Below are 11,915 nucleotides of genomic sequence, written 5' to 3'. Positions count from 1 at the left end.
GTAGAAACGACCGGGACTTGGGATCCTATTTGGCGACGAGCAAAACAGAAGAGTACAAGAAAACCTGTTTGTTTACCCTTCCACAATTTAGAGGTCAATTTTCCCTCCCGTTTTCCAAATTTCCCGTTTGTCTGGCAGTTCAGATCCCAGACAAGCCCCCAATTGGTTACGGCCACCTGGTGAGGGTGGTTTGCACTGTTCAACTCCCACCTGACTGCAGCAAGTATTTTTTGGTTATGAGGGTATAACCCTAACTTGTTTTATTTGTCAAATGAACAGCTGCCTTGTGGGCGTCTCGGGAGAGACCACGGCTAAGGGAGTAAACCCTAACAGAAAATCCGGAGTGGAACCCCGTAGGCGGTCATGTGTCACCTTTGGCATGTTTCCGGCAGTTCCTGCAGCCATACCGGTGCCAAACGTCGTGCTCTGCACTCCTTTGGACCCCACCAGAAAGGCCGAGAGGGGGGTTTTGACGCTTGGGCAACTCTCAACCTCCATACATTCGCCCAGGCATGCGCCATGGAGAGGTCACTCCATAGTTGCCTCACAGCGACTGACACCACTGACCACCTCTAGGCGCTTACCCATTGTCTCTCGAGACAAGGAGGCCAAAGAAGAAGAGAAGAAGAAGATACAGTTCAATGAGGGGAGAATAAATTTCTCCTATCAGGCTAAAGTAGCAACTCGCCAAGGCTTCAGCAGCAGCACTTCCCAAATCCGCGACCTCCAGCACCGAGTAAGACAAGGACATTAGATGCAAGAGAATACAATCACCGCCACGTTCCCCTCCAAGTTAGACGTGAATCATTTCTTCATTGTGCTTGGTCAAAATCCTGGAACTCTTTACCTAACAGCCTCTTTTTGTTTGTGTAATTTAAAATCCAGCTACTTAGGCAGAAAATTTTAGCTAACATCAGGAACTTTTAAAAACGTCACAATATAATGTGACTCATTAGTTTTCCAAAAATCTGTGTCGAAGAGCAGTAGGGTCACCGTTTACACCCATGCTTCCTCACGCGGCCAATTCCGGATCTGAGATTAATTTGACACATTGCAGTCCAATGTGACACCCGACAAGTCCCACAAATGTCTAATTACCCCAATAAAGCAATTTTTCTTTTAAGTTTCAGAGAGTAAAAATGCAAGTTTCTAAGTAGAATAAACTGAAGTGATAAAGAGGCGATTCAACCCACCAATTCAAATTCACTAATACATGTTTGGAATTTTTATTCAAAACTGTCCATCATTGCAGTACAGTGTGCAATAGACTACCGCGTTTTCTACATCAAAACAGTCACTACATTTCAAAAGTACTTCATTGGATACAATGAGCTTTGGAACACTCTGAGGTTGTGAACAGGGTGATAGAAATGTAAGACTTTATTTTCCTACCTATCTTTGTGTCATCAGCAAATTTAGCAACCATACCTTCTATCCCCTCATCTAAGTCATTTCTATATATTGTAAAAAGTTGAGGCCCCAGCACAGATCCCTGTAGCACACCACTTGTTACATCTTGCCAATCAGAAAATGACCCATCTGTGCCTAATCTCTGTTTCCTGTTAGCTAGCCAATCTTCTATCCATGCCAATATGTTACCCTCTACACCATGAGCTTTTATTTTCTGCAATAACCTTTGATGTGGCACCTTATCAAATGCCTTCTGGAAATCTAAGTACAATACATCCACCAATTCCCCTTTATCCACAGCACATGTAACTCCCTCAAAGAACTCCAATAAATTGGTTCAACATGATTTCCCCTTCACAAAACCATATTGACTCTGCCTGATTACCTTGAATTTTTCTAAATGCCCTGCACAAAACCATGTTGACTCTGCCTGATTACCTTGAATTTTTCTAAATGCCCTGCAGTCTTTGATAATAGCTTCTAACATTTTGTTAAGATGTTAAGCTAACTGGCCTGTAGTTTCCTCCTTTCTGTCTCCCTCCCTTTTTGAATAAAGGAGTTACACTCGCTATTTTCCAATCTAACGGAACCTTCCCCAAACATAGGGAACTTTGGAAAATGAAAACTAATGCATCAACTATCTCACTAGCCATTTCTTTTAAGATCCTAGGATGAAGTCCATCAGGACCCAGGGACTTGTCAGCCCTCAGCTCCAACAATTTGTTCGGTAGCACTTCCCTGGTTATTGTAATTTTCTTGAGTTCCTGTCTCCCTTCCATTTCCTGAATTACAGCTAATACAGGGATGTTACTTATATCCTCAATAGTAAAGACCGATGCAAAATATCTGTTTAATTCCTCTGTCATCTCCTTCTTAACCATTATTAATTCCCCAGACTCACTTTCTATAGGACCAATGCTCACTTTGTTAACTCTTTTCTTCTTTAAATATCTAAAGATACTCTTACTATCTGTCTTTATATTTCTAGCTAGCTTTCTCTCGTACTCTAATTTTACCTTCCTTATCAATCTTTTAGTCAGTCTTTGCTTTTTTATACTCTAGCCAGTCTTCTGACCTGCCACCCATCTTTGCGCAATTATCGGCTTTTTCTTTAAGTTTGATACTATCTTTAACTATTTTAGTTAACCAGGGATGGCAGGTCCCACCCTTGGAATTTTTCTTTCTCGTTGATATGTATCTATTGTGTGTATTCTGAAATATTCCCTTAAATGTCTGCCACTGCATCTCTATTGACCTATCATTTAAGCTGATTTGCCAGTTCACTTAGCTAGTTTTGCTTTCGTGCCCTCATAATTGCCCTTATTTAAGTTTAAAATACTAGTCTTGGACCCACTCCTCTCCCTCAAACTGAATGTAAAATTCAATCATATTATGATTGCTGCTACCTAAGGTGCCTTAAGTATGAGGTCATTAATTAATCCTATGTCGTTGCACAATACCAAGTCTAGTATAGCCTGCTCTCTGGTTGGCTCCATAACGTATTGTTCCAAGAAATTATCCCAAAAACATTCTATATACTCCTCATCTAGGCTACTTCTGCCCATCTGATTTTTCCAGTCGATATGTAGGTTAAAATCCACCATAATTATCGCTGTACCTTCCTGACAAGCTGCCATTATTTCTTCCTTTATACCCTGTCCTACAGTGTGGTTAATGTTAGGTGACCTGTCCACTATTCCCACAAGTGACTTCTTGCCTTTATGATTTCTCATCTCTACCCAAACTACTTCTACATCGTGGTCTCCTGAACTTAGGTCATCCCTCTCTATTGCGCTAATAATCATTAATTAACAGAGCTACCCCTCCACCCTTTCCTAGCTTCCTGACCTTCCTAAATGCCATGTACCCTTCAATATTCAGGTCCCAATCTATGTCATCCTGCAGCCATGTCTCTGTAATGGCGATCAGATCGTACTTATTTATTTTTATTTGTGCTCTCAGTTCATCTGTTTTGTTTCGAATCCTACGTGCATTCAGATACAGAGCCTTTAGTTTTGTCCTTTTAATATTTTAGTAACCTCTAACCTTATCTGTTGATTTACTCTTAGATTTGTCTAAGCTCTGTCCCTTCCTGTCTCAATCAGTTTATCATTTCCCATATTGATACCTTTCTCTCCTGCCTTGTCTCTACTCCTTGACTTAACATATATTCCCAAATTTGATCCCTTGACCCAACTCTCTACTTCCTTAGTTATGCGGCTCGCTAGTATACTGGCCCCAGCATGGTTCAGGTGTAGACCGTCCTAACAGTACAGCCACCACTTTCCCCAGTGCCCCACGAACCAGAACCCACTTCTACCACACCAGTCTCTCAGCCACGCATTAATTTCTGTAATCTTATTTGCCCTATGCCAATTTGCATGTGGCTCAGTTAATAATCCAGAGATTATTACCTTTGAGGTTCTGCTTCTTAATTTGATGCCTAGTTCCTCATACTGACTATGCAGAACCTCTTTACTTGTCCTGCCTATGTCGTTGGTATTTACATGGATCTTGACGACTAAATCCTCCCCCTCCCACTGTAAGTTCCTCTCCAGCCCTGAGCAGATGTCCTGAACCCTGGCATTGGGCAGGCAACACAGCCGTCTGGACTCTCGCTCTTTGCTGCAAAGAACAGTGTCAATTCCCCTAACTATACTGTACCCTACTACCACTACATTCCCTTTTTCTCCCTCCACTTGAACAGCTTCCTGAACCATAGTGCCACCCTGCAGCCCCCACTCTCATCCAAACAAGCTGAAAGAAACTCAAACCTGTTAGACAATCGCAAAGGCTGAGGTTCCTGCACTCCTGCCCTCTGCGTCCCCTTACCTGTCTCAGCCGCAACCACACTCTCCTGTCCCTGATCATCGACCAAATCAGAAGACCCTATCCTAAGGGGTGTGACCTCCTCCTGGTACAAAATGCCCAGGTAACTTTTCCCCTCCCCGATATGTCGCAGTGTCTGCAGCTCGGACTCCAGTTCAATGACTGAGCCGAAGTCCTTCGAACCGCAAACACTTACTGCAGACGTGTTTGCCCTGGATTACACTGGCATCCAGGAGCTCCCACATGCTGCAGCCGTGACACATCACTTGTCCTGCCATCCTTAATGTGTTTTAATTAACGACTTAATTATTTTATTCAATTATTTCTTTTCTTTTTTTATGTATCTTTTATTAAGCTCACCACTAGTTCCTTTACTATTTTAAACGTTAGGATAAGAGTGGACCTTAATCACTTACCAGATACTCACCGAACAGGTAGCTTCTTCCTAAACCAATAACCTACCTGCTTGCCTATGATGTTTGATGCTATGTTTGATTTAAATTAAATTAAATTTTAAGCTTACCTGTATAGTCACCCCGGCAGCTCTCTGTTTCCCTGCTCTCACTGTTGATCGTGACGTTACTCTGATGTCACTTTTCAATTTTTCCCTCCTCCGTTCCCACCATAAAGTTCACCTCAAATAGGTATCCAGAGTTGCTTCTGTCTCTGAAGTCACACAGAAGTTCATTTAAAAGGGCAAAGTTTTATAAAGGCAAGGTTAGACCATTTCTTTATTGCTTTTCCCATATTTTTAAACACAGGTTCTCATGCAACTTTGTGCATACTGTTCAGGCCTTTCGCTGTCTCAGTACCAACCAGCTCCCCAAGCTCCTTCAGTACTCTGCTTTTTGTCTCACTAGATGTAAAGCCAACAGAAGAGGAAAAAAATGTGCTAAATAGATGAAAAGATGAGTTGCAGAAGGGAAAGAAAAGCAAGAGACAACAAAACCAGAAGACAGAGAGGCATAAAGCAAAATAAAAGACAGAAAAGGAAGCACAAAATGGAGAGAAATCAAAAAATGGAAATAGTGAGCAAACCAAAACAAAAAAAAAATGAGGCATTGAAAGAACAAAGAAGGGGAAAAATAATAAATCATGAAAGTGCTGTTTGCGCTCCAATGTCAGGCCTCCACTGCTAAATTCCATACTTAATTGCCATACTCATCAGAAAACCCCCCTGCCCAACTTGACCTGCCTTTAGCCATTACAGCCTTCACAGTCCACTCCTGACTTGTTCCCCCCAATCAAGTAGACCTTCTTCCCCACTTTAAATACTGTATTTACTGCTGCCAACATATACAATATTTGTAAAATTTGCAAGTGAGGAGCTGCACGCAGGAAGTGAAGGTTGAACAATCAGAGATAGTGTTGGAAGCCTGTCTCCGACCTGCACTCACTCATTGCAACGTCCATGTAGCATAAGAACTTGATTATAGCAGATTTACAAACAAAAGACTCTTTAAACAGATGACAATCTAGATGATGTGCAGAATGAAGTTAAGGTGGCAGGGAACATTAAAATAAATGAGGACTATACCTACCAATATACATGCAGCAAATGGGTTTAAAAGAGAGAAAGGGAATGGGCATTGACAGATTTCAAAGGTAACGTAATATCAAATGACCATGGGATAGCAAATATCTAGAAATATTGTCATGCAGGTCCCCACGCTCCAAGAATGAGGCACACATTATTTCACCACATAAACAGTAAAAACCAAAAAATGTTGCTGGGAAGAAAAGAGGGCCTATCACAAGGAATTGCCAAGTCCCTCACCGGAAAGACCTTTTTTGCAAACTAGCAGGCAGTGTTGGAACAAGGGACCCAGTCCCTGCTTCTCCAAAACACAGAAGACCTGGTCAGACCAGTTTAGTCACATGATTAACTGGCTGTTTGAATTTGAACTTGCCACAGGGTGTTTGAAACTCAGAAAGCGCTTTTCTCCTGGACTGAGAACATCTCTCTCCTGGATGCTCCCATCTCTTTCTCATGGAACTGAAGACCCATGAACCCCAAGAGAAAAGTCTCCTACAGTGAACAAGGTTTAAGAAGAATACTGGGCCCCAATGAAAAGCAAGACTACATACAAAAGGACCACAGTGAGCTCGAAGCACAGTAAACAAGAAACTCTTCTGATATTGCCTCAAACCTCTCTACTTCATTTTTCTTCTGCTCTTTTCTGTCCCTATTTGCATGTGTGTATCACGTGTGCATGCTAGCATGGGCGTGTCCTATATCCGTAGGCATTAACCGTATTAGAGTTTAAGTTTTAATAAAATGTCACTTTTCTTCTTTAAACCTAAGAAAGCCTGTTTATGCTCATTTCTTTGCCTTATAATTGGAAAGTGGCGAACAAGGATTCACCTAGTGGGAGCTAAAAACACAGTGAGTTTAAAAATCAAACCATGTTACAAGAAGACAGGTGAAGACAGTAAAAGATCTCTCGACACCTTTCTCACCTGGTCGTAACAATATTAAAAAAACTTAAAACTGTATATACTTCTGTTAACATTTTTCTATTATAAATTCCGGTGTCTACATTTATAGTGGAAACTGTAATAACATTCCTTTCCACCTCTGCCTGCAATTGAGGCACTTTATAGAAGGGTGTAATTATAGGAGGACAAGTTTAGATTGAGTGTTTCATTATAGATGTAACAAGAATTTATAACACAAACATAAAATAAGGTCATAATGTATTGACTTTAAAATAGAGACTAAATTGTGTCTGCAAGCCTTCATCCTATTATCTCTGCCATCTAACTCTTTGTCACCTCAAGACTACACTTACTCTTGTCAAATTTCCATGGCCTTGCACACAGGAAGTCTACTACTAAATTAATTTTCCCATGTTCATGGAACAGACCATGGACAGTCTTCCCAACACTGAAGTTAAATGTTCTCCAGGGAAGTGGGATAGAGGAATCAGTACTAAAAGAAATCGAAATCGTGGATAAGATAGTCACTGAGAGGCTGAAGAAAAATAAAACAAGTTACCTAACACCATTAGAATAAAGAGTAGTTCATAAATAGGAGGAATCAGATGAAACAGGGGAATGCAAGGCTGACTAAGATGGCTTAGAGTGCATGTGCATAAATGCTTGGAGCAGGTAAATAAGGTTGGTGAGCAGTAGGCACAAGTAGTCACATAGGATTATGACATAGTGTCAATAATGGAGTAGTGGCTCGGCAAAGGGAGGAGTGGATACTTAGTATTCCTGGCTACACTGTATTCAGGAAAGATGAGGAAGGATGTTCTTGAGGATTCAGTATGTTTCCAGCCCTATGAGGAAGGAAGCAGTGCTGGATCGAGTTCTGGGGAATTATGTTAGGCAAGTGGACACGTTTCAGTGGGAGAGCATTTGGGAAAATGTGATCACAATATCATTAGAGTGTTAGGATCAGGTAAGGAGGAGTCGAAAGGCTCACAAGAACACAAGAAGTGTGAGCAGAAGTAGACCATATGGCCCATCAAACCTGCTCTGCCATTCAATACGACCATGGCTGATCTTGGGCTTCAATTCCACTTTCCTGCCTGCTCCCCATATCCCTTGATTCCCTGCAAGACCAAAAATCTATCTATCCCAGGGCTAGCAGGGATCCAGGGATGAACGGCAGTGCCTTAGCTGACAAAGGCTCTCTGCTCCATAGGAGCCGACATGAGCTCTGTAATGCATACATCGCCCTCACTCACCTGCTGTGTACCAGTCCATATCCGCAGCATCTCCGTCTAAACCATTAGTGGCAGCAGCTGACTGAGCCAATGTCCATGACACTACATCCGTTGAGAGGCGCATGAGTTATGGTGGCATTGCAATGATTTAATTGTATACATTAGCTTTCCTGGAGGTCCAACGGAGCAAGGGTGTGACATTGGTGCTTCATGCTGGCACACATCATTCACACAGGAAAACAGGACATACATGTTGGTGCAAAAGATTTAGTGCAAGAATTATGTACATTGATGTGATACCCGTGCATTCCCATTTGTGTCAGTGTGCTTTTTTAAAATGCTTACAAGTGCCCCTTCTCGGTGCTACCTCTGCGCTAGCAGCCTGACTGGAGGAAGGCTGCTGACCTGATTGCCCCTTGGCTGTGGATGACTTCGGTGGTCGTCCTCTTCGCGCACGCAGCCTGGAGGGCCCCAGCTGGCTGGGGGGATCCTGCGTTATCACAAAACCCTCCTCAGCTGTTGCGGCTGCTGGAGCTTCACTCACAGGCGGAGGGACGGAGGGGTCGGCGTCCACATTGGAATCGCTTGGAGAGAGGACCCTAGATATGGTGCGCTGGCTCACCTCCTCCAGCTCAGGGTTCGTTGGAACCCCTGTGCTCTCCCATGAGGGATCAGAGGCAGGGTCAGTCTCCATGCCCCTGGTTCTTCTCTCGCCTAGCCACTGCTCAATGGATATGACAGTAGTGGCGAGGAATTGCAGGTCTGAGCGTATTAATTGATTCTGGCTCAGCACGAGAGCTGCCACTGCCTCAATGTAAGACGCCAGGCACTCACATGACTGCGACATGGCAGCTAGTGTTGTTTTCCTTAGAACAGAGGAGGCTGAGGGGTGACTTAATTGAGGTGTACAAAATTATGAGGGGCCTAGATAGAGTAGACAGGAAGGACCTGTTTCCCCTAGAGGAGAGGTCAATTACCAGGGGGCACAAATTTAAGGTGATTGGTAGGATTAGAGGGGACATGAGGAAAAACATTTTTACCCAAAGGGTGGTGGGTGTCTGGAATTCACTGCCCGGATCGTTGGTGGAGGCAGAAACCCTCAACTCATTTAGAAAGTACCTAGACATGCAACGGAAGTGCTGTAACCTGCAAGGCTACGGACCAGGTGTTGGAAGGTGGGATTAAATTGGACGGCTAGTTTTTTCAGCTGGTGCAGACACGATGGGCTGATTGGCCTCTTTCTGTGCCGTAACCTTTCTATGGTTCCCTCACTAGTGCTGCCTTCACTGGGTACATTAGGTCTTCCTCTATTCAGCTTGAGCTGCCTTAACTCTTCTTCTTCTCCTTCTGGAAAGGTCTTTCTTTCTATCTTTTCAGGAATTCTCTGTTCCATTTCTGTCTCTCCCTTTCCTGGAATTATCTCTCCTTCATCCATTTCTGTCTCTCCTTTTCCCTTTCTTTTTCTTGGAACTCTAGCTCCAGTCTCTGCTGCTCCAGCTGTATCTTGGCTAATGCTAGCCTGTCAGTTTCAAATTCCAGCCTGTCTCTGGTTCTTCAATTTCAATTTCAAAATGGTTGGCCACAAGTTTTAGGATTTTGGGTTTCCTAGCTTTTGGACGGATATTTATGTCTAAATGCCAAATATATTCCTTACCTCTTCAATGGATGGGGCTTTTAAACTGTCCCAAGTTACTTCACTGTGTTCTAGGAAGGTACTGGCCTTGAATGTGGACATTATGGCTGGAATTTTATGCCTCCCAAACAAGTGGGCTGGTGGTGGGGGGGGGAGGGGCATAAAATTGAGTGGGAGGTGGGTGGGAGGGGGCTTACCAACACCCATCCCGACACCGCTGCAATTTTATGTAGGGCGGCGGTAGCGAGAAATGGCCTGCTCGCCCCGGCCAATCAAGGCCCTCAAGTGGCCAATTACTGGCACTTAAGGCCTCCATTGCGGGTATTTTACCCTTGGCTGGCGGGCGGCTGATGCCTCAAAAAGGCCGCCTGGTGAAACCAGGGAGCCTTCGTGCAAGCTGATGTGGGGGTCCTCCTGATCAGGCACCCTGTGCTCCACGGAGGGCCGCCCCCAAAGTCCCAACCATTCCCAATGCACAACACTCCCCTGCCCCCTAACCGATCCCCATTGCCTCGCCAATTATCCGCGGCGAGGCCCTAAAAACTTACCTCAGTTCCGGGCCGTCCTTCATCTTGGCTTCTGGCTGGGTGTAATCCCAGCAGTGGCCACCGTTTCCAGTGGCACTGCTGCAACCAGGAGCTGCTGGCCCGCTGATTGGCCGGCAGCTCCATTAAGCAGGACTTCCTGTTTCAAGGAGCTGGAAGTCCAGCCCAAAAACAATTAAAGGCCAAGGGAGCGGAAAATCCTGGTCCAGCTCCCCAGGCCTGGTGGAGGAGGGCTCACAACTGACTTTTCGGCCGGTAAACGGGCCTCCAGCCCAACGGAAAATTCCAGCCGATTACCATAGCACAGAAAACCAAAAGAAAACCTGGAATTAAGTTTCTAACTTATTGCAAGGGATCAATTTGGTTTCCCACTTCCAATTTCTCGTTTGTCTGTGGGTTCAATCCTGGAAGAGCCCCCAAATTTCTGATACAATCAGGTGAGGAGGGGTCAAAGGGCTCCCCTCTTTTCCGTCTCCTTCTTTGACTGCAACAGGTTTATTTCTTTTAGAATTGGATATACTGGCCAATTCAGTGAATGTTTAACTGTTTACGTGCCATGAAGATAAAAAGAACCAATCGGACAGGTTTTCTTGAGTTTAACAAAGAAACCTCATGGCCTGGCATATCCCCCACTCTACCATTACCACCAAGCCAGGAGACCAACCCTGGTTCAACGAAGAGTGCAGGAGGGCATGCAAGGAGCAGCACCAGGCATACCTCAAAATGAAGTGTCAACCTGGTGAAGCTACAACACAGGATTATCTGCAGTCCAAACTGCGTAAGCAGCATGCGATAGACAGAGCTAAGCGATCCCATAACCAACAGATCAAATCTAAGCTCTGCAGTCTTGCCATATCCAGCAGTGAATAGTGGTGGACAATTAAACAACTAACTAGAGGAGGTGTCTCCACAAATATCCCCATCCTCAATGATGGGGGAGCCCAGTACATCAGTGCGAAAGATAAGGCTGAAGCATTTGCAACAATCTTCAGCCAGAAATGCCGAGTTGATGATCCATCTCGGCCGCCTCCTGAAGTCCCCAGCATCACAGATGCCAGACTTCAGCCAATTCGATTCACTCCACGTGATATCAAGAAACGACTGAAGGCACTGGATACTGCAAAAGCAATGGGCCCTGACAATATTCCGGCAATAGTACTGAAGACCTGTGCTCCAGAACTTGCCGCACCCCTAGCCAAGCTGTTCCAGTACAGCTAGAACACTGGCATCTACCCTGCAATGTGGAAAATTGCCCAGGTATGTCCTGTACACAAAAAGCAGGACAAATCCAACCTGGCCAATTACCGCCCCATCAGCCTACTCTCTATTATCAGTAAAGTGATGGAAGGTGTCATCAACAGTGCCATCAAGCGGCACTTGCTTAGCAATAACCTGCTCAGTGACGCACAGTTTGGGTTCCGCCAGGGCCACTCAGCTCCTGACCTCATTACATCCTTGGTTCAAACATGGACAAAAGGCCTGAACTCAAGAGGTGAGGTGAGAGTGACTGCCCTTGACATCAAGGCAGCATTTGACCGAGTATGGCATCAAGGAGCCCGAGCAAAACTGAGGTCAATGGGAATCGGGGGAAAACCCTCCGCTGGCTGGAGTCATACCTAGCGCAAAGGAAGATGCTTGTGGTTGTTGGAGGTCAATCATCTGAGCTCCAGGACATCACTGCAGGAGTTCGTCAGGGTAGTGTCCTAGGCCCAACCATCTTCAGCTGCTTCATCAATGACCTTCCTTTAATCATAAGGTCAGAAGTGGGGATGTTCGCGGATGATTGCACAATGTTCAGCACCATTCGTGACTCCTCAGATACTG

Source organism: Heterodontus francisci, chromosome 4, assembly GCF_036365525.1.
Source record: "Heterodontus francisci isolate sHetFra1 chromosome 4, sHetFra1.hap1, whole genome shotgun sequence".
Lineage (NCBI taxonomy): Eukaryota > Metazoa > Chordata > Chondrichthyes > Heterodontiformes > Heterodontidae > Heterodontus > Heterodontus francisci.
The sequence above is the reverse complement of the archived record's forward strand: the minus strand, read 5'-3'. Positions refer to the sequence as shown.